Consider the following 25,365-nt stretch of genomic DNA (forward strand, 5'->3'; position numbering starts at 1 on the left):
GATGCCTGGGTGGTAGATTCAGGGGCCTCATTCCATGCCACACCTGATGGGAAACATTTTCATGATTATGTTCAAGGAGATTTTGGACAGGTTTGATTAGGTGACGATAAACCCTGTAAAATCGTTGGAATGGGTACAGTTTTCATAAAACAGAAAAATGAAATTCACTGGCTATTGAAGGAGGTAAGGCATGTTCCAAATCTGAAGAAAAATCTGATTTTAATAGGGCAGTTTGGAGGTGAAGATTACATAACTACTTTCACAGATTAAACCTAGAAGGTCACAAAAAGATCCCTAGTAATAGCAAAAGGAGAAAAGATTGGTACATTGTATTTATGCAATGGTATTTCTAATTCTATTAATGCTTTAACCTCTATAGGAGAAGATACAACATTGTGGCATCATAGGCTCAGGCACATGACTGAGAAGGGGATGCATATTCTTCACTCAAGAAATTTGTTCCCAGGTTTGAAGCATGTTGATTTAAAATTCTATGAAAATTGTGTTTATGGAAAACAGAAGAGAGTCAGATTCCTTAGAGTTGGGAAAGAAAAGAAGAGCGAAAAATTAGAGCTTGTGCATACAGATGTATGGGGACCTGCTCAGGTATCATCTCTTGGTGGTTCTCATTATTACGTTACTTTTATTGATGATGCAACCAGAAAAACCTAGATTTATTGTATTTGAAATAAATCTGATGTATTTGATACTTTCAAGAAATGGAAAGCGTTGGTTGAAAATGAGACAGGAAAAAGGTTGAAGTGCCTTAGATCAGACAATGGAGGTGAATATTGCAGCAAAGAGTTTGATAGGCACTATTCAGAGAATGGAATTCGCAAAGAGAAGATAGTTCTAGGAACACCACAAGAAAATGGTGTCCGCAAGGATGAACGGGACAATCATGGAGCGTGCAAGGTGCATGAGATTGTATGCAGGATTGCCTTTACAATTTTGGACAAATGTTGTAGACACTTTTGTTTATCTAATAAACAAAGGGCCTTCAAGTTCCTTAGATGGTGGTATTCCAAAGGAGGCATGGACAGGTAAAAAGGTAAACTACTCATTTTTAAAGACTTTTGGTTGTGAAGCCTTTGTCCACATTAATAAAGAAAATAGAACAAAGCTTGAGGCAAAATCAAAGAAATGTACCTTTATTGGATATGGTGTTAATGATTTTGGTTATCGCTTATATGATTATGAAAATCACAAAATCATTAGGAGCAAAGATGTAATATTCAATGAAAAGGTCTTGTATAAGAATAAGTTGCAGGAAAAGAAACAGGAAAAAGAAAACAAATAATACACAGTGCTTGACGACATCACATTAAAAGTGATGGTGCCTGAGAATCATAATGATCAATAGCTAGAACAACAACCACAACAGCAACAAGCACTTCAAACACCTGAAAGCGGTGTTAGAAGATCTACTAGGATAAGTAGACCCCCTGAATGATACTCTCCTTCATTATATTATGTATTGTTGATTGATTCTAGTGAACCAGAATGTTATGAAGAAGAAATGTAGGTAGAAACCAAGAAGAAGTGGGAGCAAGCTATGAAATAAGAGATGGACTCCTTAGCACATAACCAGACTTGGGACTTAGTCAGGTTGCCTGCAGGTAAAAGAGCATTTCAGAATAAATGGGTTTACAGGCTGAAGGAAGAAGATGGAGGAAAACAGAGGTACAAAGTTAGACTTGTGGTGAAGGGGTTTGCACAGAAGAAAGGTATTGATTTTGATGAAATATTATCTCCTCTTGTTAAAATGACTTCAATCAGAACTATTCTAAGTCTAGTAGCAGCTGAAGATTTGCATCTTGAGCAGTTAGATGTAAAGACAACCTTTCTCCATGGGGATTTGGAGGAAGAGATATATATGTAGCAGCCACAAGGATATGATGTAAAAGGGAAGGAGAAACTAGAGTGCAGGTTGAAGAAGAGCGTGTATGGCTTAAAATAGGCTCCAAGGTAGTGGTATCTAAAATTTAACAGGTTTATGGCTGAACAAGGTTATACTAGGTGTCACTCTAATCATTCTGTTTATCTCAAGAGGCAAAATGATGGCAACTATATTATATTGTTATTGTATGTAGATGACATGCTTGTTGCAGGTTCTAACATGCAAGAAATAAATGTTCTCATAAGGAAATTGACAAACTCATTTGCAATGAAGGATTTGGGTGCTGCAAAAAAAATCCTTGGTATGAGAATAACTAGAGACAGGAAGAATCACAAATTAACATTGTCTCAAAGTGAGTACATAGTAAAGGTGTTGAAAAGGTTTAATATGCCGAATGCAAAACTAGTTAGTATACCTTTGGCTAGCCATTGCAAATTAAGTAAGGAGGCATGTCCCAAGACTCAAGAATAAATGGCTCATATGTCTAAAGTTCCATATGCATCAACAGTTGGAAGCTCAATGTATGGAATGGTCTGCACAAGGCCTGATATTGCACATGCAATGGGAGTTGTAAGTAGGTACATGAACAATAGAGGAAAGGAACATTGGATGTCGGTGAAGTGGATTCTCAGGTATTTGAGAGGTACCACAAATTAGGCATTATGTTTTGGTGGTTCAAACATTGCTTTACAGGGATATGTTGATGCAGATATGGCAGGTGATAGAGATAACAGGAGGAGCACTGCAAGATATGTATTTACTGTAGGTGGAACAGCTGTCAGTTGGGTTTCAAAAATCCAAAGTGTTGTTGCACTTTCAACAATAGAAGCAGAGTATATTGTTTCTACAGTGACTAGTATAGAAATGATTCGATTACAAAGATTTCTGGATGAATTGGGTAAGAAGCAGGAGTTGGGAAAGCTATACAGTGACAACCAGAGTGCCATACATCTTTGCAAAGAACTTTGCATTTCATTCCAAGACTAAACATATACAACTCAAGTACCATTTCATACAGTCAGCATTGGAAGATGGACAATTGAAGCTGGATAAGATACACACTAGCCAGAATCCTGCAGATATGCTAACAAAAGTTGTAACCAGGGAGAAACTGATAATTTGCTCAGTTTCAATTGGTCTTCAAGTATGATGAAGAAGATAAGAAATAGCCAGGTCCAAAGAGGAGTCATTGTCCAACAAATGAAGCAGCGATGGAGTTGCTATAATCAGTCTCCAAGTGGGATATTATTGGGTGTGGAGCCTGATTATCTTCTGTATTCAAAGGTATCGTCGCATTGGGGGGGTTCAGGGGGCTACGGCTACGACCTTTTGGGAGCCCCCCCCTAGCGGGGGGTTTTGGGGGAAACGCCCCCGAAGCTAAGAATAGATGTAAATTGCCTTGTAAAAGTATAGTAATTTCTATTCAATCTGGGTTGTTCGTTAGGCGGAGATATGACGGTAGAAGTTATGTTTAATTTAGGGTTTTTTGCCCTAGAAGGCAACCCCTCACTATATATGAGGGAATTGTATTGCGTCTATGTAGATCTGTATTCTGAGAGAGAAAGAGAGAGGAGATTTAGAGCGAAGAGGGTGTTACAACAGATCTGCTGTAGGTTGTATCTCTTCAGTTTGTTGGATAATATAAAAGGAAGGATTGGTTGTTTCTCCATAGACATAGCCCAAATTGGGTGAACCACGTATATCTGTGTCTCTCTTGTTTTATGCATTTTCTGTGTTTATATTTTTGCAATATTTTATGTGCTCCATTGCTCCGTAATATACAATTTTCTAACAACTGGTATCAGAGTCGAAGATCTATTTAGCTGATAAACTCACAAGAGAGAAGGGTTCCTGGTTCGAGTGGGAGCAATAGCAGAAGATGGTAGGTTTAGGGTCAAAAAATTCAAAGGCCAAAACTACCAGTTGTGGAAGATGCATATGGAAGATTATCTGTATCATAGAGATCTGTACCTACCACTGAGCGAAAAGACAAAGAATCCAACGAGTATGATAGATACAGAATGGGATATTCTCAACAGAAAGGCACTTGGAACAATACGGTTGTGCCTAGCGGCATTGGTAGCGTTTAATATTTCAAAGGAAACAACAACAGAGAGTTTAATGTCGGCATTGGCCAAACTATATGAAAAACCCTCGGCCTCATATAAGGTATTTCTTTTGAAGCGTTTATTTAATATGAAGATGTCAAAAGGTGGATCTATCGCAGACCATTTAAACAATTTTAATACAGTTACAAGTCAGTTAAGTTCTGTAGGGGTAAATTTTAATGATGAAGTTAAGGCTCTTTTATTTCTGTGCTCATTGCCAGAAAGTTGGAATGGCTTACTTATGGCCATTAGTAACTTTGTCTCTAGATCTAGTACTTTAAAGTTTGATGATGTTGTCAGTGCAATCCTTAGTGAGGAAATGCGATTGAAAAGCTTCTGGTGAGACATCAGGCAATGATTTGACTGCAGAGACTAGGGGAAGAAAAATGGAAAGAGGAAAGAGCTTGGGATATCACAGTAAGTCAAGAAAAGGCAGATCCAAGTCCAGATCAGGGATAGTGTGCTGGAAATGTGGGAAGAAAGGACACTTGAAAAAAGACTGCAAGTCTCGGAAGGGAAAAGAAGGAGACGCGCAGCAAGAAACTAATCATGAAGCGAATGTAACAGGTGATGTGTTGCAAGATGCTTTGATTCTTTCATTATAAAATATTATTGATGCCAGGGTGGTAGATTCAGGGGCCTCATTCCATGCCACACCTGATGGGAAACATTTTCATGATTATGTTCAAGGAGATTTTGGACAAGTTCGATTGGGTGACAATAAACCCTGTAAAATCGTTGGAATGGGTACAGTTTTCATAAAACAGCAAAATGGAAATCAATGGTTATTGAAGGAGGTAAGGCATGTTCCAAATCTAAAGAAAAATCGGATTTCAACAGGGCAGTTAGGAGGTGAAGGTTGCGTAACTACTTTCACAGATAAAACCTGGAAGGTGGCATCATAGGCTCGGGAACATGAGTGAGAAGGGGATGCAGATTCTTCACTCAAGAAATGTTTTGCCAGGTTTGAAGCATGTTGATTTAAAATTATGTGAAAATTGTGTTTATGGAAAACAAAAGAGAGTCAGATTCCATAGAGTTGGGAAAGAAAAGAAGAGCGAAAAACTAGAGCTTGTGCATACATATGTATGGGGACTTACTCAGGTATCATCTCTTAGCGGCTCTCATTATTATGTTACTTTTATTGATGATGCAACCAAAAAAACCTGGATTTATTGTATTTGAAAGAAATCTGATGTATTTGATACTTTCAAGAAATGGAAAGCTTTGGTTGAAAATGAGACAGGAAAAAGGTTGAAGTGTCTCAGATCAGACAATGGAGGTGAATATTGCAGCAAAGAGTTTTCTAGGTACTGTTCAAAGAATGGAATTCGAAAAGAGAATACAGTTCCAGGAACACCACAAGAAAATGGTGTGTCAGAAAGGATGAACAGGACAATCATGGAGCGTGCAAGGTGCATGAGATTGGATGCAGGATTGCCTTTACAATTTTGGGCAGATGCTGTAGACACTGTTGTTTATCTAATAAATAGAGGGCCTTCAAGTTCCTTGGATGGTGGTATTCCAGAGGAGGCATGGATAGGTAAAAAGGTAAACTACTCATTTTTAAAGACTTTTGGTTGTGAAACCTTTGTCCACATTAATAAAGAAAATAGAACAAAGCTTGAGGCAAAATCAAAGAAATGTACCTTTATTGGATATGGTGTTGATTATTTTGGTTATCGGTTATATGATTATGAAAATCACAAAATCATTTGGAGCGGAGATGTAATATTCGATGAAAAGGTCTTGTATAAGAATCAATTGCAGGAAAAGAAACAGGAAAAAGAAAACAAAGAACACACAATTCTTGACGATATCACATTAAAAGTGATGGTGCCTGAAAATCATAATGATCAACAGCTAGAACAACAACCACAACAACAATAAGCACTTCAAACACCTGAAAGTGGTGTTAGAAGATCTACCAGGATAAGTAGACCCCCTGAATGATACTCTCCTTCATTATATTATGTATTGTTGATCGATTCTAGTGAACTCGAATGTTATGAAGAAGCAGTGCAGGTAGAAACCGAGAAGAAGTGGGAGCAAGCCATGAAAGAAGAGATGGACTTCTTAGCACATAACCAGACTTGGGACTTAGTCAAGTTGTCTGCAGGTAAAATAACATTGCAGAATAAATGGGTTTACAGGCTGAAGGAAGAAAATGTAGGAAAACAGAGGTACAAAGCTAGACTTGTGGTGAAGGGGTTTGCACAGAAGAAAGGTATTTATTTTGATGAAATATTTTCTCCTGTTGTTAAAATGACTTCAATAAGAACTATTCTAAGTCTAGTAGCAACTGAAGGTTTGCATCTTGAGCAGTTAGATGTAAAGACAACCTTTCTCCATGGGGATTTGGAGGAAGAGATATATATGCAGCAGCCACAAGGATATGAGGTAAAAGGGAAGGAGAAACTAGTGTGCAGGTTGAAGAAGAGCTTGTATGGCTTAAAACAGGCTCCAAGGTAGTGGTATCTAAAATTTGACAGGTTTATGGCTGAACAAGGTTATACTAGGTGTCACTATGATCATTGTGTTTATCTCAAAAGGCAAAATGATGGCAGCTATATTATATTGTTATTGTATGTAGATGACATGCTTTTAATGTGCTCAGAAGGAAATTGGAATACTCATTTGTAATGAAGGATTTAGGTGCTGCTAAACAAATCTTTGGTATGAGAATAACTAGAGACAGGAAGAATCACAAATTAATATTGTCTCAAAGTGAGTACATAGAAAAGGTGTTGAAAAGGTTTAATATGTCGAATGCAAAACCAGTTAGTATACCTTTGGCTAGCCATTTCAAATTAAGTAAGGAGGCGTGTCCCAACACTCGGGAAGAAATGGCTCATATGTCTATAGTTCCATATGCATCAGTAGTTGGAAGCTTAATGTATGCAATGGTTTGCACAAGGCCTGATATTGCACATGCAGTGGGAGTTGTAAGCAAGTACATGAACAATCCAGGAAAAGAACATTGGATGGCGGTGAAGTGGATTCTTAGGTATTTGAGAGGTACCACAAATCAAGCATTATGTTTTGGTGGTTCAAACATTGCTCTACAGGGATATGTTGATGTAGATATGGCAAGTGATAGAGATAATAGGAGGAGCACTACAGGATATGTATTTACTGTAGGTGGAACAGCTATTTGTTGGGTTTCAAAAATCCAAAGTGTTGTTGCACTTTCAACAACAGAAGCAGAGTATGTTGCTACTATAGAGGCTAGTAAAGAAATGATTCGGTTACAAAGGCTTTTGGATGAATTGGGTAAGAAGCAGGAGTTGGGAAGGTTATACAGTGACAACCAGAGTGCCATACATCTTGCAAAGAACTTTTCATTTCATTCCAAGACTAAACATATACAGCTCAAGTACCATTTCATACGATCAGCATTGGAAGACGGACAGTTGAAGCTGGACAAGATACACACTAGCTAGAATCCTGCATATATGCTAACAAAAGTTGTAACTAGAGAGAAACTAAGAATCTGCTCAGTTTCAATTGGTCTTCAAGTATGATGAAGAAGATGAGAAATAGCTAGGTCCAAAGAGGAGTCATTGTCCAACAAATGAAGCAGCGGTGGAGTTGCTATAATCAGTCTCCAAGTGGGAGATTGTTTGGTGTGGAGCTTGATTATCCTCTATATTCAAAGGTATCATCACATTAGACCCCAGATCGAAATGGGGCGGCAACGCCGCCCGTAGAATATTCGTTGTAGGGGGGGTCTAGGGGGCGGCAGCTGCGACCTTTGGGTAGTCCCCCCTTAGTGGGGGGTTTCGAGGGAATAGATGTAAAATTGCCTTGTAAAAGTATAGTAATTTCTAGTCAATCTGGGTCGTTCATTAGGCGGAGATCTGACGGTAGAAGTTATGTTTAATTTAGGGTTTTTTGTCCTAAAAGGCAACCCCTCACTAAATGTGAGGGAATTTTATTCCGTCTATGTAGATCTATATTCTGAGTGAGAAATAGAGAGGAGATTGAGAGCGAAGAGGGTATTATAGCAGATCTGTTGTAAGTTGTATCTCTTCAGTTTTCTGGATAATATAAAAGGAAGGACTGGTTGTTTCTCTGTGGACGTAGCCCAAACTGGGTGAACCAGGTATATCTGTGTCTCTCTTGTTTTATGCATTTTATGTGTTTATATTTCTGCAATATTTTATGTGTTCTATTGCTCCATAATATATAATTTTCTAACATTGTAAAGAAAAAAATCATTTAGTCAAAATAGAGTCAAAATTCCCTCCAAGACCTCGTTATGGCACAAAGATCAAGTCAACCTACATGAAGGGACAAGTCAGCCTCAAGATAGAAATTTGCACCCCTCACAAGCCTATAAATAAGAAGGAATTCAACCTCATTTGGACACTCACTCAAGCAAGTTCGATCTCCACAAAATAGAAGCTAGAAAAGGATGAAGAAGGAGAAGAAGAACAAGCTCGAATTTTTGGGCTCTTTGTCTCTCTCTCTTGTTAGGGTTTCTATAGTTACCAGGCAAGACAAAATTTTGAAGCTATGAAGTGTTAAGTTATGGTATGTTCTATGCTTATAACAGTTTACTTCTTTTTTTTATTATATTCCACCGATTAGCAATCACATGTACATAAAGTAAAGTGCAGATAGAACATTAAACGATCGACAGAAAACAAGCCAAGACAAGAGACACAAGATGTGGCGGCTAGCCAGGGACAAACCCCACAATGTGTGGGGAAACCCTTTGATCAAATCTTCTTTTATCTTCAATAATTCAGCAGAGAGAAATAGTACAATAAATCTGATTCATATTAGCAGTAGCAAACCCTAGATCAGTAGCATCAGCATTAGCGGCTTCATTATCAAACTAGGGCAGACCATATCTCACAAACCGATAGTCGGATTGACTTCATTCCACCACCAAAAGTTTCGGCTTCCAGAGGAGGTTCAGATGAACCTACAGTGCAGTTCAGATGAGGAGATATTCTAGGCCACGCAAGTCAATCTTTACTTCTGCAGTTGCAGCTTCAGTTTCAGCAGTTTCTGGCTTCAAACTAGGGCAGTCGATATCTTGCAAACCGTTCGTCGGATTGACTTCATTCCACCACCAAAAGTTGCGGCTTTCAAAGGAGGTTCAAATGAACCTACAGTGCAGTTCCAAAGAGAAGATCTTCTAGGCCACGCAAGTCAATCTTTACTTCTGCAATTGCAGCTTCAGTTTCAGCAGTTTCCGGCTTCAAACTAGGGCAGTCGATATCTTGCAAACCGTTCGTCGGATTGATTTCATTCCACCACCAAAAGTTGCGCTTTCAAAGGAGGTTCAGATGAACCTACAGCGCAGTTCCAAAGAGGAGATATTCTAGGACACCCAAGTCAATCTTTACTTCTGCAGTTGCAGCTTCAAATTTAACAGCTTCCAGCTTCACATGTGTGAGAGAGAGAGACCCATTTCAGCGCAGTAGAGAAGAGACTCATATCTGCACAGTAGAGAGAGAGAGATGTGATGAGATGAGTGAGTCCAAATGAGGAAAAGTCCTCTTATATTTATACACAACGTTGGTGGGTGAATAGATGCGACTGTTGGGCTTCTGAGCCTACATGAGTTGTAGGTCGGCTTGATAATAATTCTATAATCAAAATAAATTCATATCTCCATGAATACTTATCGGAATTGGATGATCTTTATATCAATCCTACACCTCTCGACAAGAGGAATCTAATAAAAATATTATTAGCCATGAATAAGATGACCCACATGAAGTTTTGCCATGGTTTCCAATTTTAACACTCCCTCTCAACCATGGAGAACTTCATCTGCAATCTGTCTATCAGTCATTACTATTCATCCATCAAATGCACTGCCTTGTACAGCTTGACCCTTGCCCTGCTCTACTCTATTTTTCCTGTTCTACTTTGTCTTGTTCTGCCCTCCACTGATCTGTACTGTTTTGTTCTGTTCTGCTCTGCTCTTGCATTGTTTTGTTCTACTCTGCTTTTGTCTGAATTATGAAGAAGAAGAAATGATCGAGGATGTATCATACTGACTCAAAGTCAGTCTCAAAGTATGTACCACTGGTCCCATACCAGTCTCAACCAACCCAAAGTCAGCGTCATAGTGAGTACAACTCCAATGGTCCCAGACCAATATCATCCTCCACTGACTCAAAGTCAATCTCAGAGTATGTACCACTGATCCCAAACCAGTATCAACCGACCCGAAGTCAGCGTCATAGTATGGTACAACTCCTACCATTGGTCCCAGATCAGTATCATTGATCCCAGATCAATGGAGGTCATCCTAGCATAGGGTGTACGGTAGTTACAACGATGCGTCCATCGGTACTACTATGGTCCCTAACTTCATTTCCCTGCTCATTGATCAAATGAGAGGTACTTCCCATGAGTCCCAGACTGCATGGGTAGGATGCCTCGACAGGAGAACTAATCAATCCTGTCCTCACAGGAGAACACATCAATCCTGCTACAATTGCCATGGAGAACACATCAATCCTGCTACAATCGCCGTGGAGAACACATCAATCCAGGCCGCCATGGAGAACACATCAATCCAGGCCTCAGAGGAGAACACAATCCTGCTACAATCGCCATGGAGAACACATCAATCCAGGCCTCACAGGAGAACTAATCATCCTACTACACAGGAGAGCGAATCATCCTGTTCCACAAGAGAGCGAATCATCTTGTCCCACAAGAGAGCGAATCATCTTGTTCCAGTGTGCACCACCAAGGGAGGGTGAGTCACCCTGTGGTCGTATGTTGCTCCAGTAATAACCGCAAGCCCTCAGAGCTCCCAGAGCTCAATGTATGCAACATGCAAGACCCTTGTACAAGGGTTTCTTACTGACTCCAAGTCGTTTGGGAAAATCACAGATTAGATCTTTCCTCGGGGCTTTTACAAGGTGTACATCATCTTAATGCGATGGAGCCTCCTTGCTCATCAACTTACCATATCCAAGATGATGTCTATCTACTGGAGCAATCGACGAATACGGGATTCCTCAATAATCGAATCCCACCTCTAGTTGTTATAGAGAATCACAGTGGTATCCAATGTAAATCCAAACAGCTCTCTGAAGAGCTTTCGCAACCAGACTACCTCACACGAGGTTATGCTAGCAACAATATATCCTGCTTCGGCGGTGCTCAAAGCCACCGACTTCTGCTTCCTGCTCATCCAGGATATCGAAGCAAATCCCAAGGTGAAACAACACCCGGAAGTGCTCTTACGGTCCACCACACTGCCTGCCCAATCAACATCAGTATATCCAAGTAGTCTCACATCTCCGGCAGTGTATCTTAATCCATGAGAGACTGTGTCCTGAAGACATCTCAGAAGATTCCTGGCATCAATCCAGTGAGGCTCAACCAAATATGAGCTCACAATGCTAACTGCAAAAAATATGTTCGGACGAAGGTTCACCAAGAACATCAATGTGAATGAATTTATGAAACTCAGAGGCATTTCCCAAATCTGGTCCGACATCACTACCATATAACTTCTAAAAGTTAAGATCCTCGAGGTAGTCACAAGCTTGCAGTCCATCATACCAAATATTTCCAATATCTTTACCACATATTTCCCTTGAGATAGGAAAATTTCCCTTGGCTTCTGCCATACTTCAAGTCCTAGGAAGTAGTGCATCAGTCCTAGGTCTTTCATTTCAAATTCAGAGGCCAGCTCCCTCTTACATTTGTGAATGAGAGGGTCTGCACCACGTAGACCTCTTCTTTGATCGAGCCATGCAAGAACGCAGTCTTGACATCCATCTGATGTAGGTTCCATCCTTGTGAAGCGGCAAGGGCTATGATCGAGCGGATGGTCATATATCTGACAACAGGTGCAAATATCTCATCATAGTCTATACCTTCCTTTTGGGAGAAACCTCGAGCAACAAAACGAGCCTTATACTTTTCCACGCTTCCATCTGCTGCATGCTTTATCTTGTAAAGCCATTTGGAAGTAACAACAGTCTTGTCCTCGGGTCTGGGAACTACTTCCCAAACATCATTCTTTATGATAGACTCATATTCTTCGGTCATAGCATCCTTCCATACTTGATTCTTGACGGCATCTGAGAATGACGAAGGCTCATTTTGTATGATCGTGCTCATGATGGTCAGGTATCCTTGATACCTATTAAGTTTCTTACTTTGATGGAAGGTTCCTCAGGGTGCAGCATGTCCTTCAGCATCATCAAGTATCCCCCTAAGCCATGAAGGCCTCTTCCTAGAAGAGGAAGGCTCATGTGGATGAGGATCAAGCGGATCCATGGGTTCTTCTACATCAAGCATTGATTCATCATCCTTTTCTTTTAGTTCCCTGGTGTCGGCTTCTTGAGAGCTACTCAAAGTTAGCAGATTGTCCACCTTGCTGAGGGCCATATCTTTGTCAAAGGTGACATCAAGACTAATCACGACTTCCCTTTGACCAATGGTGAACATTTCTTCAGGAGTTTAGGAACCCAATGCTTGATGAGGGCATCGATTTTGTACATATATAACGGTGATTGTAGTTTCAGCCCATAGAAACTTCGGAAGTCTTTGATCATGTAGCATGGCCCGGACAGCGTCCATAATCGTGTGGTTCTTCCTTCTCACCACACCATTCTGCTCAGGAGTATGTGGTGTAGTAGTCTCCCTCTTAATTCCAACCTCAGGTATGCCCGAGTGAACCAATTGCAATATATCGGAGGTCTCGCTTTGGCTTGAGGGGAATGGTCCCCTTTTGAGCTTTCCTTCGGCACATCCTGGACATACACCTTCTTTCTCTACTCAGAATTCGGGCATCCCTGTCACCATCTGTCTTACATCGGGTAGAGCTTTGTAATGAAGGTGGGCAAACCTCCGATGCCAAAGTTCGGACTAAATAGTTGTGTCACAAGACATGACACCTAGCGGACTTCCATCGACCTGATATAATGAATCAACACTAAACCCAAGAGTAAATGCATCTTTAACATTATTTTTCCATATACATACCTTGCCATTGCTGAAGGTTACCTTGTAGCCTCTGTCTTCCTAGCCAAGATGGACACTAGGTTCCTTTTGAGGTCAGGTGCATTTAATACATCCTAGAATTTCTAGCCTTCTTGAATGCTTGTCCTCTTCCTTGATTCCCAGCTCTCCTCTTACCTTTGCTGTTGAATTTGTCATTCCTTTTATTACCATCAAGGGATTTCGAGTTGCACCACTGCATATTGTACCATGCTTCTCTAATCATGATTATCATCATGCTGCCCATGTCCATGATTTTATCCATCATAATGTTGTTCAAACTAGTGCATCATCATCATGCTATCCTATATGTCCATGATCTCATGTTGCCCTTTATGTCCATGATCTCATTCATCATGATGCTCATGATCTCATAGATAGTGACTTGCTTTATCGCAAATGTAACATCGTCATTTTCTTCTAGCCTTAGGTCCAGCCTTTCCTTTTGATTTAGTCCCGGAATTATTTCTTTTCTTTGCATGAGAAGAAAAGGCAACAGGAGGACCTTTAGGCATGAGCATTTCTTGCACTTCTTCCCTTGTTTCTTCTTGAATGCATCTAGCCATTAATTCCTCGAAACCAGGAATTACAGTATAGTTCAGAAGAGTAGTCTTGAACACATACCATTCAAATGGCAATCCTCCAAGAGTTGTGAGTGCCATTTCTCTATCAGTAATAGTTTCCCCAATAGATAGGAGATCGTTCTTGATCTCGATGATTCTTAAGATGTATGCTTGCATACTTTCATCTTTACCCTTCTTGATTTCCCTCAGCTTATTTCTAAGAAAAAAAACTTGATTTGCATCATTAACTTTAAATAAACTCACCAGTCTATCGTAGATTTCCTTGGAGGTGTCCAGTTGAGAGATGTAGGCCACCAAGTGCTTGTCGATAGAGTCCCGGATGATATTCTATTGTTTTGACTTCTCCATTTTTTCATTTGTTCCAAGCAGCAGCGGATGCATTTGATGGAGGCTCAACAATATTGCCTCTCACATGATCCAACACTCCTTGATTCTCAAGGGTTAGATCGATAGACATCTTCCATCCGTGATAGTCAGCTTTCTCATGGAGCTTGTCTTCAGTAGGAAAGAGTGTTGAGGACCCCATAGTTCTTTTAGGATAGACTTGCCAATATTCTCTTCGATGATTGCTCTTGCTCTTGCTCGAGCTTTGTCTTCACCTCAGCTCGGATACCATGTTAAGTTATGGTATGTTCTATGCTTATAACAATTTACTTCTTTTTCTTATTATATTCCACCGATTAGCAATCACATGTACATAAAGTAAAGTGCAGATAGAACATTAAACGATTGACAGAAAACAAGCCAAGACAAGAGACACAAGATGTGGCGGCTAGCCAGGGACAAACCCCACAATGTGTGGGGAAACCCTTTGATCAAATCTTCTTTTATCTTCAATAATTCAGCAGAGAGAAATAGTACAATAAATCTGATTCATATTAGCAGTAGCAAACCCTAGATCAGTAGCATCAGCATTAGCGGCTTCATTATCAAACTAGGGCAGACCATATCTCACAAACCGATAGTCGAATTGACTTCATTCCACCACCAAAAGTTTCGGCTTCCAGAGGAGGTTCAGATGAACCTACAGCACAGTTCAGATGAGGATATCTTCTAGGCCACGCAAGTCAATCTTTACTTCTGCAGTTGCAGCTTCAGTTTCAGCAGTTTCCGGCTTCAAACTAGGGCAGTCGATATCTTGCAAACCGTTCGTCGGATTGACTTCATTCCACCACCAAAAGTTGTGGCTTTCAAAGGAGGTTCATATGAACCTACAGCATAGTTCCAAAGAGGAGATCTTCTAGGCCACGCAATTCAATATTTACTTCTGCAGTTGCAGCTTCAGTTTCAGCAGTTTTCGGCTTCAAACTAGGGCAGTCGATATCTTGCAAACCGTTCGTCGGATTGACTTCATTCCACCACCAAAATTTGCGGCTTTCAAAGGAGGTTCAGATGAACCTACAGCGCAGTTCCAAAGAGGATATATTCTAGGCCACGCAAGTCAATATTTACTTCTGCAGTTGCAACTTCAAATTTAACAGCTTCCAGCTTCACATGTGTGAGAGAGAGAGACCCATTTCAGCGCAGTAGAGAGAGAGAGATGTGATGAGATGAGTGAGTCCAAATGAGGAAAAGTCCTCTTATATTTATACACAACGTTGGTGGGTGAATAGATGCGATTTTTGGGCTTCTGAGCTTAAATGAGTTGTAGGTCGGCTTGATAATAATTCTATAATCAAAATAAATTCATATCTCCATGAATACTTATCGGAATTGGATGATCTTTATATCAATCCTACACCTCTCGACGAGAGGAATCTAATAAAAATATTATTAGCCATGAATAAGATGACCCACATGAATTTTTGCCCTGGTTGCCAATTTTAACATGAAGCTACATCAAAGATGGGAAGATGCATCGAAGTTGTGAAGCTGCAAGGTCAAATCTGTGAAGCAGTATCGAAGTTGTGAAGCTGGAAGGTTGAAGTTGTGAAGATGCAAGGTTGAAGCTATGAAGTTGCCTCTAGGTCAAAGTTGTGAAGTTGCTTCTAGGTCAAAGTTCCTAGGTTGAAGCTGCATCAAGGTCGTAGTTTGTTGCTGGAAGCCGTTCAAGAAGGGAAAAGTTGATTTGGTCTTGGAGGGTCTTGGTCAAGGGTTATAGGTCTTGGGGTATGGAAATTGAAATTCTATAAGAAGAGAAGAATTCTAATGGGTTTTCCTCTCAGTTGGAGAGGTTTTGGCCCTAGTTGATCGCCTACATCTTGTGTTCTATTGTCTCACTGTTCTTTATGATTTGGTAGTTGTTTCATGATAAAAAAACACCAATAATAATAAAGGAAAGAATTAAATTGAGTAAAGTAAAAATACATCACAAGAAATTATCCAAGTAAGAGAAATCACCTAATCTAGCTACCCTAGATTTCTCAACATGGGATCAAAGCTAAGGTGACTTCATCAAGGAAGGGCAACACAAAGAAGGATACTCGAGGGCCGAAGTATAAAGAAATAATCTTGTAAACATCAAAAGCATCGATCATCAAGAAGAGTTCGATCAAGGAAGAGAAAGGAATCTAATACCCAACAAGGGAAGAATAAAGAAGAGAGAACCATTTTTCGATATGTTTTAGGCTAATTCTCCTCCACTCATGTGAAGGTTAGGGCATTATTTGCAACAGTGAAAGTAGAAAATTGTAGTCACTCAAAGGAGCCAAATTTTGGGTCAAAGAAGAGGACTATTTAGCAAGTCGAATTATTAAAAAAAGGAGTCAAGGTCAAGCAAAGTCAAAAGGAGGAAAATCTATCCATATTTCAGCCACACGTGTGACCTAGGGTTTCTGTAGAAAAGGATGAAATTGCAGACCTCCTACAACAAGTCGAAGAAGGGCCAAAAATTTGAGGTTGTGAAAAAATTTTAACTAACATTGACTTGAAGGAAGAAGAACAGGAAAAAGCGTTGTCATTATCAAGGAATCAATGTGATCTCCCTTTAAGCCAAGGATCACTTATTGATCTGTAAATGAAGATCTTAGATTACTTTTAAGGTATTACAGACTCATGTGCATGGATTATCCTATATTACTTAGTGCAACGGATCGATAAGATTGCAAATAATATAGACAATTGAGCAGTTAGAGAAGCATAATAGACAAACACACATAAACACAAGAATTTTAATATGGAGTTCACCCAAAAATATTGGGCTACGTCTCCTGGTCTAGCCTTCAGTAGTGACCTCTCTATTATGTCTTCAAGAGCAAATTTTTACAAAATGTGAGCTCAAATTGGGTCTCAACAAACAGATACAAAAAATAAGAGTTTTCTTGAATCCCTCAAGCCTTTCTGAGTACACAAACTCTTTCTTTCACTCTCTGTCTTTGTTTTCTCTCTGTCTCAGTACTGCTCCCTCTGTCTCTGTCAACCTGTGCCTTTAAAGCCAATCGACGTTGTCTATTCATTTCCCCTTCTTGAGCTCTCTGGCTCCCAGACTCTATCCGCTCGAATCCCCTTTTGAGCATTAGCAATCATGGAATAACATCTTCAGGGAAGGTGGCCACCTGTACTACAACAGAAGGGACCATCGGGCCTTTGAAATCCCCAAAAATAGTGTTCTTGTTTACACAGAGAAACACTGTAAACACAGGGAAAATCTGCCAAATCATTGTTTATCGAACTTCAAATATTATGAATTCCGCTCTATATTCCATCGGGTCCGCCTTTAAATTGCTATCGCATGTTGCCAATGCCCCTGTGCCGAGGTTTCCTTTGTATTGGAAAAATACATTAAAACACGGAAAAATCCTGACAAATGGCTTTGTGGCGGACTTCAAATACTATGCAACGACATTTACAAACCCTTTCAGGTCTGGTTTCATCGCATCAGCGCATTCCCTTCATATTTCGTTTATTAAACGAAATACGCGAAATACATAGAAAAACACCTTTTCATGGAACTCAAAATATATTAAATTTGGTCCGTAATTCTGTCGGGTCCGGCCATCGCAAGTCGCATATATGTATTGCCCCGCTCCTCTGTAATGCCCTGACATTATATTGCGATGTGATTATATCGCAATCGCATATCGCATAGAGCCTGGGTTGTTTATAAGCACTCCCCTGTGGTTTGACGATGCGATATTGTGATTCAACTTGGGCTGTCGATCTGCACACTTGATCGACGGTCCTCGTTGACCGCGCCGATCGTTGTCGAAATAAGTCTATGGTAGCCTCTAATAGCCTCCGATAGCCTCCGCCGATTGTGATATGCCGATTGGATCTGGACCATTGATCGGCCAGATCCGAAGGCTCCTGTGCATCACTTTCCGAGCCGCCGATAGCTCTGTTTTTGGTCATTTCTCCGTGTTTTTCGTTCCCGATAGTGTTATCCACCATTTCTAAGGGTTCTTATTTTGCGATAGTTTTGATCTTTAGAATAATTACAGAGTTTTCTAGGATCCATTTTGGATCACACCTTCCCACTGAAAAAGATTTTGGACCACCAAAAGTTGGTTTTCAAGCATCGATCAAGTGAGGGTACAACTTCCTCACTTGTCCAATTTCTATCCATCTTGCACTGCTTGGGTTTGAACCTTTGAGTCCAATTTTGAGGTACTCAACATCCCCTCTACGCGTAGTTCTCACCTCTTGTCCAGAACTGTATCTTCCTGCAACTCATTGAGATATTTAGGCAACAGATCATCAATAGAAGGCAACTGACTTTGCTCTTTGGGATCTTCAATCAATGAAGGTTCAAACAGTCTCAAGTTTTCTGCATTAACTACTGAATAGATGTGCATGTAAGCTATAAATCAAGGCGAAAATCGTTTTCAACAATTTTCTCAAGTATCTTGAAAGGCCCATACCTTATTGGTTTCAGCTTCTTACCATCACCTTGCATTCTGTCTTTGCTAATGTATAGCCAGACTTGATCACCAACTTGGAAGCTATGTTCCATTCAATATTTATCATGCCTTGCCTTGTACTTGGCCTGGCTCTTTTCCAGTTGTTCCTGCACTGCTTAGTGAATTTCTTGGATCTGTTCAATGAACTTAGTTGCTTTGTCCACATCACTGTGTCCATCAACTGCTATGTCTTTTCCAAAGACAAAATCCAAGGGAGACCTTGGTTTAAAACCAAAACAAGTCTCAAAAGGAGATCTCTGTGTAGAAAATTGCTTGGCATGGTTGTAAGCATGTTGCACATAACACAAATGTTCATCCCAAATCTTGGGATTCTTGTTGCAATAGCCCTTGAGTAGCCGGATCACTATCCTATTGACCACCTCTATTTTTCCATCTGTTTGTGGATGAAAGGTTGTGCTCTTCTTCAGTTTGGTGTCCATCAATTCCCACAGACTTGACCAAAACTTCCCAGCAAATCGGGAATCTCAATCAGATACAATGGAAGTGGGTAACCCAAAATGAACCCATACATGTTGAAAGAACAACTTCATTGTTTGTTCAGCTGTAATCTGCTTGTTACAAGGTATTAAAATATACATTTTGTTTAACCTATCCACAATAACATATAAATAATCATGACCTTTTCTAGATTTTGGCAATCCCCCAACAAAGTCCATGGAAACACTTTCCCAAGGACGAGAAGGAATTGGAAGTGGAATGTACAAGCCTAATTTTCTATTGTTGGGCTCGCTTTTAGCACACATGGTACACCCTTTAATATATCTAGAAACCGTTTCATTCATTCTTGGCCAATAACAGAACCTTTGCAGCTGTGCAACTGTTTTACTTACACCAAAATGACCTGATATAAGAGAAGTATGTGCTTCTCGGATTATTTTAACTCTTTCAGTTTGTGCAATGCATAACTTTCCCAAATGATGCAAGAGTTGGTCCTTAACATAATAATCCATTTCTTCTACTTGTTTTCCATGACTTAAAGTTGCATATACATCTTTAAAATCTATATCTTGAGCATATTGTTCAATGTAGATTTCATGCATTACTGAGTTATGCTTAAGTATAGTAGATGCATTTATGATTGGTCTGGACAACATATCTGCAACTTTATTGTGTATGCCTTTCTTATATCTGATGACAAGATGAAACTGTTGTAGAAAACCCATCCACCTATAGTGTCTTGATTGCTGCAATTTAGTTTGTGAGTGCAAATATTGAAGTGGTTGATGATATGTATGGATGATTGTTTCTTTGCCCATTAAGTAATGTTTCCACTTTTTCACACTCTGTACTAATGCATACAATTCTTTATCATATGTGGGATAATTAACTACTGCAGAATTAAATGTCTCAAAATAATAGCATATGGGTTTACTGTGTTGCATCAACATTGCTCCCATGGCATAGTCACTGGCATATGTTTCAATCTCAAATGGTCATTGAAGATCTGGCAATGCTAGTACTAGTGTTGTACTAATTTTTTCTTTTAAGGTGTCAAAGGCTTTCTGTTGTTTTCCTCCCCACTGAAACACCTTATTCAATCCTGTTAAAGCATGTAAGGGAGCTACAATCAAGGAAAAGTTAGCAATAAAATTTCTCCAATATTGTGCTGCTCCTAGGAAAATCCTAACTTTTGTAGCAGATTTGGGTTTAGGCCAGTTCACAATGACTTCAACCTTAGAGGGATCTATCTTCAATTCACCACCCCCTACAATATGACCCAAAAAATTTAAAGATGTTTTGCCAAATTCACATTTTGACAATTTCACATAGAGATTTTCTCTTTTTAAAACATCTAAAGTCTGCTTTACATGCTTCAAATGTTCTTCTCATGTTTTACTGAAAACAAGAATTTCATCTAAATATACAATTACAAAATCATCAATAAGAGGCCTAAGTACATCATTTATAACTCTCATGAAAGTGGCAGGAGCATTAGTTAAGCCGAAAGGGATAACCAGCCATTCATACAGCCCTTGCTTTGTTTTGAAAGCAGTCTTCCATGCATCTTGTTCCGCTACTCTAACCTAATGATAGCCACTATGCAAATCCAACTTGGAAAATTAAACTACCTCTTTCAGCTGATCTAATAGATCATCAATGCAAGGAAGAGGATAACAATTTTTTATCGTTGTTTTATTTAGTGCTCTGTAATCAATGCACATCCTCCACGAACCATCTTTCTTTCTCACCAACACGATTGGAGATTCGCATGGTGATGTGCTTGGTTTTATGAACCCTTTATCAAGAAGCTCCTATACCTTCTTCTTGATCTCTTCATTCTCTAAAGTGGATAACCTGTACATTCTGATGTTAGGCAATGGAGCATCTTGCTGCAAATGAATATCATGTACAATTTCCCTTTTAGATGGCAAACCTTTAGGTTCTTGAAATAGGATATCATATTCTGAAACAACTTTTTCTAAATCAGCTTTATGTTTAGCATCACAATCCTCAAATACATTGGTTTTATCAGGGTTCTTTTCTTTTACAACCATTAGTAAAAATTACTTGCATGAATTTACAATTCTTTTCATCTACCCTGAGTTTATGAGAGTGTAATTATTTTTGAGTTTATGAGCTCTTACAATATATTCTATTCCATCTTTGGTGAGTTGATACTTATTTTCATCTCTATAGAAAATGGTTTTTCTATCATACAAGTAAGGACTTCCTATAACAATACCACATATATCCAAGGGAACTATATCTAACTCAACCTCATCTACAAATGTTGACCAAAATGCAAACCTAAATTTACATTGTATAGTCACTTGTAGCTTTTCTTTCACATACCCAACCTAATGGGTATGGCTTCTTGTGAGGTGTGGTTAGTAATCCCAACTTCTTTACAATTGCTTCAGAAATCAAATTTACTCGTGATCCATTATCAAATAAAGTATCAATCTTTTGATGCTTGGAAATAACTCTAATATGAAAAAGCTCGTGTCTTTTCCTCTCATTTTCTTCATTATCAATAGATTGTGCAGAATTACTAATAGATGCTTCAGAATTTTTACCTTTTATACCTATGGTTGTGACTGTTGTTTCATCACCTGAGTCTGACCCCAAATCTTTCTGAATAGCAGCAGCAATCTTCTTCTTCTTGCCATCGAACTTCTTGGGTTTCAGCTCCGGATGCAAAGACCAACAATGTGCATCATCATGTCCATCCTTCTTGCAGTGAGTGCATGAAGGTTTGTCTTTCTGTACAACGTTTGCCTTCCTCTCTTTCCATTTCTGCTTCTTCTTTTCCTTGTTCTTGCTTGCAGTGGGTTTTGATGATCCCCCAATCTCTAGGTTCACATTCTTGCCTCTAGCCTCTAGATGTGTAGCCTGAACAGATACCTCATCTATTGTAGTGGGGTTAAACATGAGAATGGTGTGCCTCAAATAGCTATGCAGACCACCTATATACTTCAACAAAGTTTAGGTGACTCTAGAGAAATGCCTAGAATTAAAGCTCTTTTTCTAAATTCCTTGGTATAACTTTGTACACTTTGCTCCTTTAATTGGCGAAAAGTTTTCCAACTCATCATTGCTTGCTGCATATAAGCTAGTGGATGGAATTGTTTTTTAATGGCAGAAACAAATTCATTCCAGGTAGAAATAATTTTACCATGCTTCTTCAAATCAGCTTGCGTCCTGCCTTCCCACCACACTAGGTGTTATATACCTAGGGGGGATAATATGGGGTACAAAGGGAGGTACCCAAGAATAACAAGATAGAAATAGATAGAATTATTCACTTTATTGATCAAAACCCTTAAGGTAGGGCAACACCATACGTTCACTCCTTAAGGAAGGAGAACACTCTACAAGCCATATGTCTGTTCTTACAATAATCCTTGACACCTCTCCATGTGGAGTCTCTAGCCTCTATATAGGCCTCATACATACAATACATTGGGTCATTGCCATGGTTCCCTCATACCATCGAACTAATACCATGGGCCCATTAATTATTACTAACTACTTGTGGTCCCTTACATGATATGGGTTAACCACTTTATTTATTACTATGGCCCATCCCATTATTACATTATTACCTTGGGTACCTCCCTTTGTACCCCATATTATCCCCCTAGGTATATAACACTAGGGAAGTTCCTCCAAGGCGAAGGTTGGCCAGCTGAATCTTTCTCCTTTCTGAATCAATGTTCTGCACCCTACAATACACATCAATCTGTCTAATCCAGTTATCTAGCTTTTCTGCATTTAATTCTCCATCATAGATTGGCAAATCAAATTTTACATCTAATTTAATTAAATATGTTTTCTTCTTTTTCTTTTCAAGGCTAGAAGGAGGAGTTGATGGAGGAGGCTCTTCTCCCTTCCTTTGCCTTCTAAATGGGCAACTAGAAGAGGTTCCTCTACCCCTTTGCCTTGTTCGGGTGTTGAGGTGCTTTCACCTCGATCCTTCTTAAATGCCTGATACATTTCTTCCACCATGGCTCTCATGGTTATGAAACTATCCATGAACTGAGATTCTGATTCCAATGGGACTTCTCCGGCCATTCTCCTCTGAACATAGACTCTTCCAATCTCTAGATTAGTCTCAACAAACTCTCCTTCTCCTAGTTTGAGGTTTGACCTAGTTAGCATTCAACAATCAAGCACAAGCTTGTCTAACCTTAGCAAACCTAAAGCTCTAATACCACTTGATCTGTAAATGAAGATCTTAGATTACTTTTAAGGTATTTCAGACTCATGTGCATGGATTAGCCTATATTACTTAGTGCAATGGATCGATAAGATTGTGAGTAATATAGACAATTGAGTAGTTAGAGAAGCATAATAGACAAACACATATAAACACATCAAGTTTAATATGGAGTTCACCCAGAACTCTTGGGCTACATCTCCTGGTCCAGCCTTCAGTGGTAACCTCTCTATTATATCTTCAAGAATAGAATTTTACAAAATGTGAGCTTAAATTGAGTCTCAACACATAGATACAAACAACAGGAGTTTGCTTGAATCCCTCAAGCCTCTCTGAGTACACAGACTCTTTATTTCACTCTCTGTCTCTGTTTTCTCTCTATCTTAGTAATGCTCCCCTCCGTCTCTGTCAGCCTGTGGCTTTAAAGCCAATCGGAAATGTCTGTTCGTTTCCCCTTCTTGGGCTCTCTGGCTCTTGACCTTTATCTGCTTGAATCCCCTTCTGAGTGTTAGAAATCATGGCATAACACCTTCAGGGAAGGTGGCCACCTGTTCTACAACGAAAGGGACCATCGGGCCTTTGAAATCCCCAAAAATAGTGTTCTTGTTTACACAAAGAAACACTGTAAACACGGGAAAAATCCACCAAATCATTGTTTATCGGACTTCAAATATTATGAATTCTGCCTTATATTCCATCGGGTCCGCCTTTAAATCGCTATCGCATGTCGCCAATGCCCCTCTGTCGAGGTTTCCTTTGTATTGGAAAAATACATTAAAACACGGAAAAATCTCGACAAATGGCTTTGTGGTGGACTTCAAATACTATGTAGTGACATTTACAAACCCTTTCGGGTGTGGTTTCATTGCATCAACACATTCCCTTCGTATTTCGTTTATTAAATGAAATACGCGAAATACATAGAAAAACACTTTTTCACGGAACTCAAAATATATGAAATTTGGTCCCTAATTTCGTCAGGTCCAGCCATCGCAAGGCGCATATATGTATGGCCCCGCTCCTCTATAATGCTCTGACGTGATATTGCGATGTGATTATATTGCAATCGCGTATCGCATAGACCCCGGGCCGTTTATAAGCGCTCCCCTGTGGTTTGTCGACGTGATATTGTGATTGAACTTGGGCCGTCGATCTACGCGCTTGATCGACAGTCCTCGTTGACCGTGTTGATCGTTGTCGCAATAATTCTGTGGTAGCCTCTGATAGCCTCCGCTGATTGCGATATGCCGATCGGATCTGGACCGTTGATCAGCCAGATCTGACGGCTCCTGTGCATCACTGTCCAAGCCGTCGATAGCTCTGTTTTTGGTCATTTCTTTGTGTTTTTCACTCCTGATAGTGTTATCCGCCATTTCTAAGGGTTCTTCTTTTGCGATGGTTTTGATCTTTAGAAGACTTAGAGGTTTTTCTAGGATCCATTTTGGATCACTTATGAAGAAAGACATCTTCACCAAGAAGACATATTATATTATCTACATCATCATGAAAATCAAGAAGGCATCAAGTTTAAGATTTCATCATCCAGGAGTATCTTCACATGACAAGTAAGTATTTTTATATTTATATTTGAATATGTCAAAATGACTTCATATTGCAAGAAGAGTAACAATTGGTTGTGTCGCCAAACTTTCTGGCATGGAAGAAGAAGATAGATTTTATCCTCATAGAAAATGAAGTCATTGGCCATGTTAAGGGTTTAATTGTTGAACCTCCAAATTAAGAAGCTCAAGCTCTAAAAGATGAAGAAGGAATAGCCTCATACTTTATGAAGGTGTCAGAAACAAGAGACCAACTCCAAGAGTTGGGAGAAATAATGTTTGACAAGGAAATGACTACCATAGTGCTCAATGCACTACCAAAGGAATGGGGAACTTCACATCAAACATCTATGGGAAGAAGGAAGTTACTCCATTTAATGAACTATGGTCATCATGAAAAATCAAGGAAACCAGGCTTAAGGAAAAAATTGATGTAGGATCAAGTGAGCAAGCTCAAGATTTTTCTACCATGGTTAGAAGAAAAAGGGAAGTTTGGGAAGCTTGGTTCTCAACAAAAGAAGAAGAACATATTGAAAGTTCAATGTTATGGTTATCATGAATATGGGCACTACAAGCGAGATTGTCCAAAGCTCAAGAAGGATAACAACAAAAGAGGAAGGGAAGAAGCCCATATCACTGAAGAAGTGGAAGAAGCTAAAAAGAAGAAATCCAAGAAGGAGGAGGTAAAAGGTCTCTACTATGAT

This window comes from Pinus tabuliformis, chromosome 5_1, assembly GCF_031772625.1.
Source record: "Pinus tabuliformis cultivar Carrire ecotype Pingquan chromosome 5_1, CPIR1, whole genome shotgun sequence".
NCBI lineage: Eukaryota > Viridiplantae > Streptophyta > Pinopsida > Pinales > Pinaceae > Pinus > Pinus tabuliformis.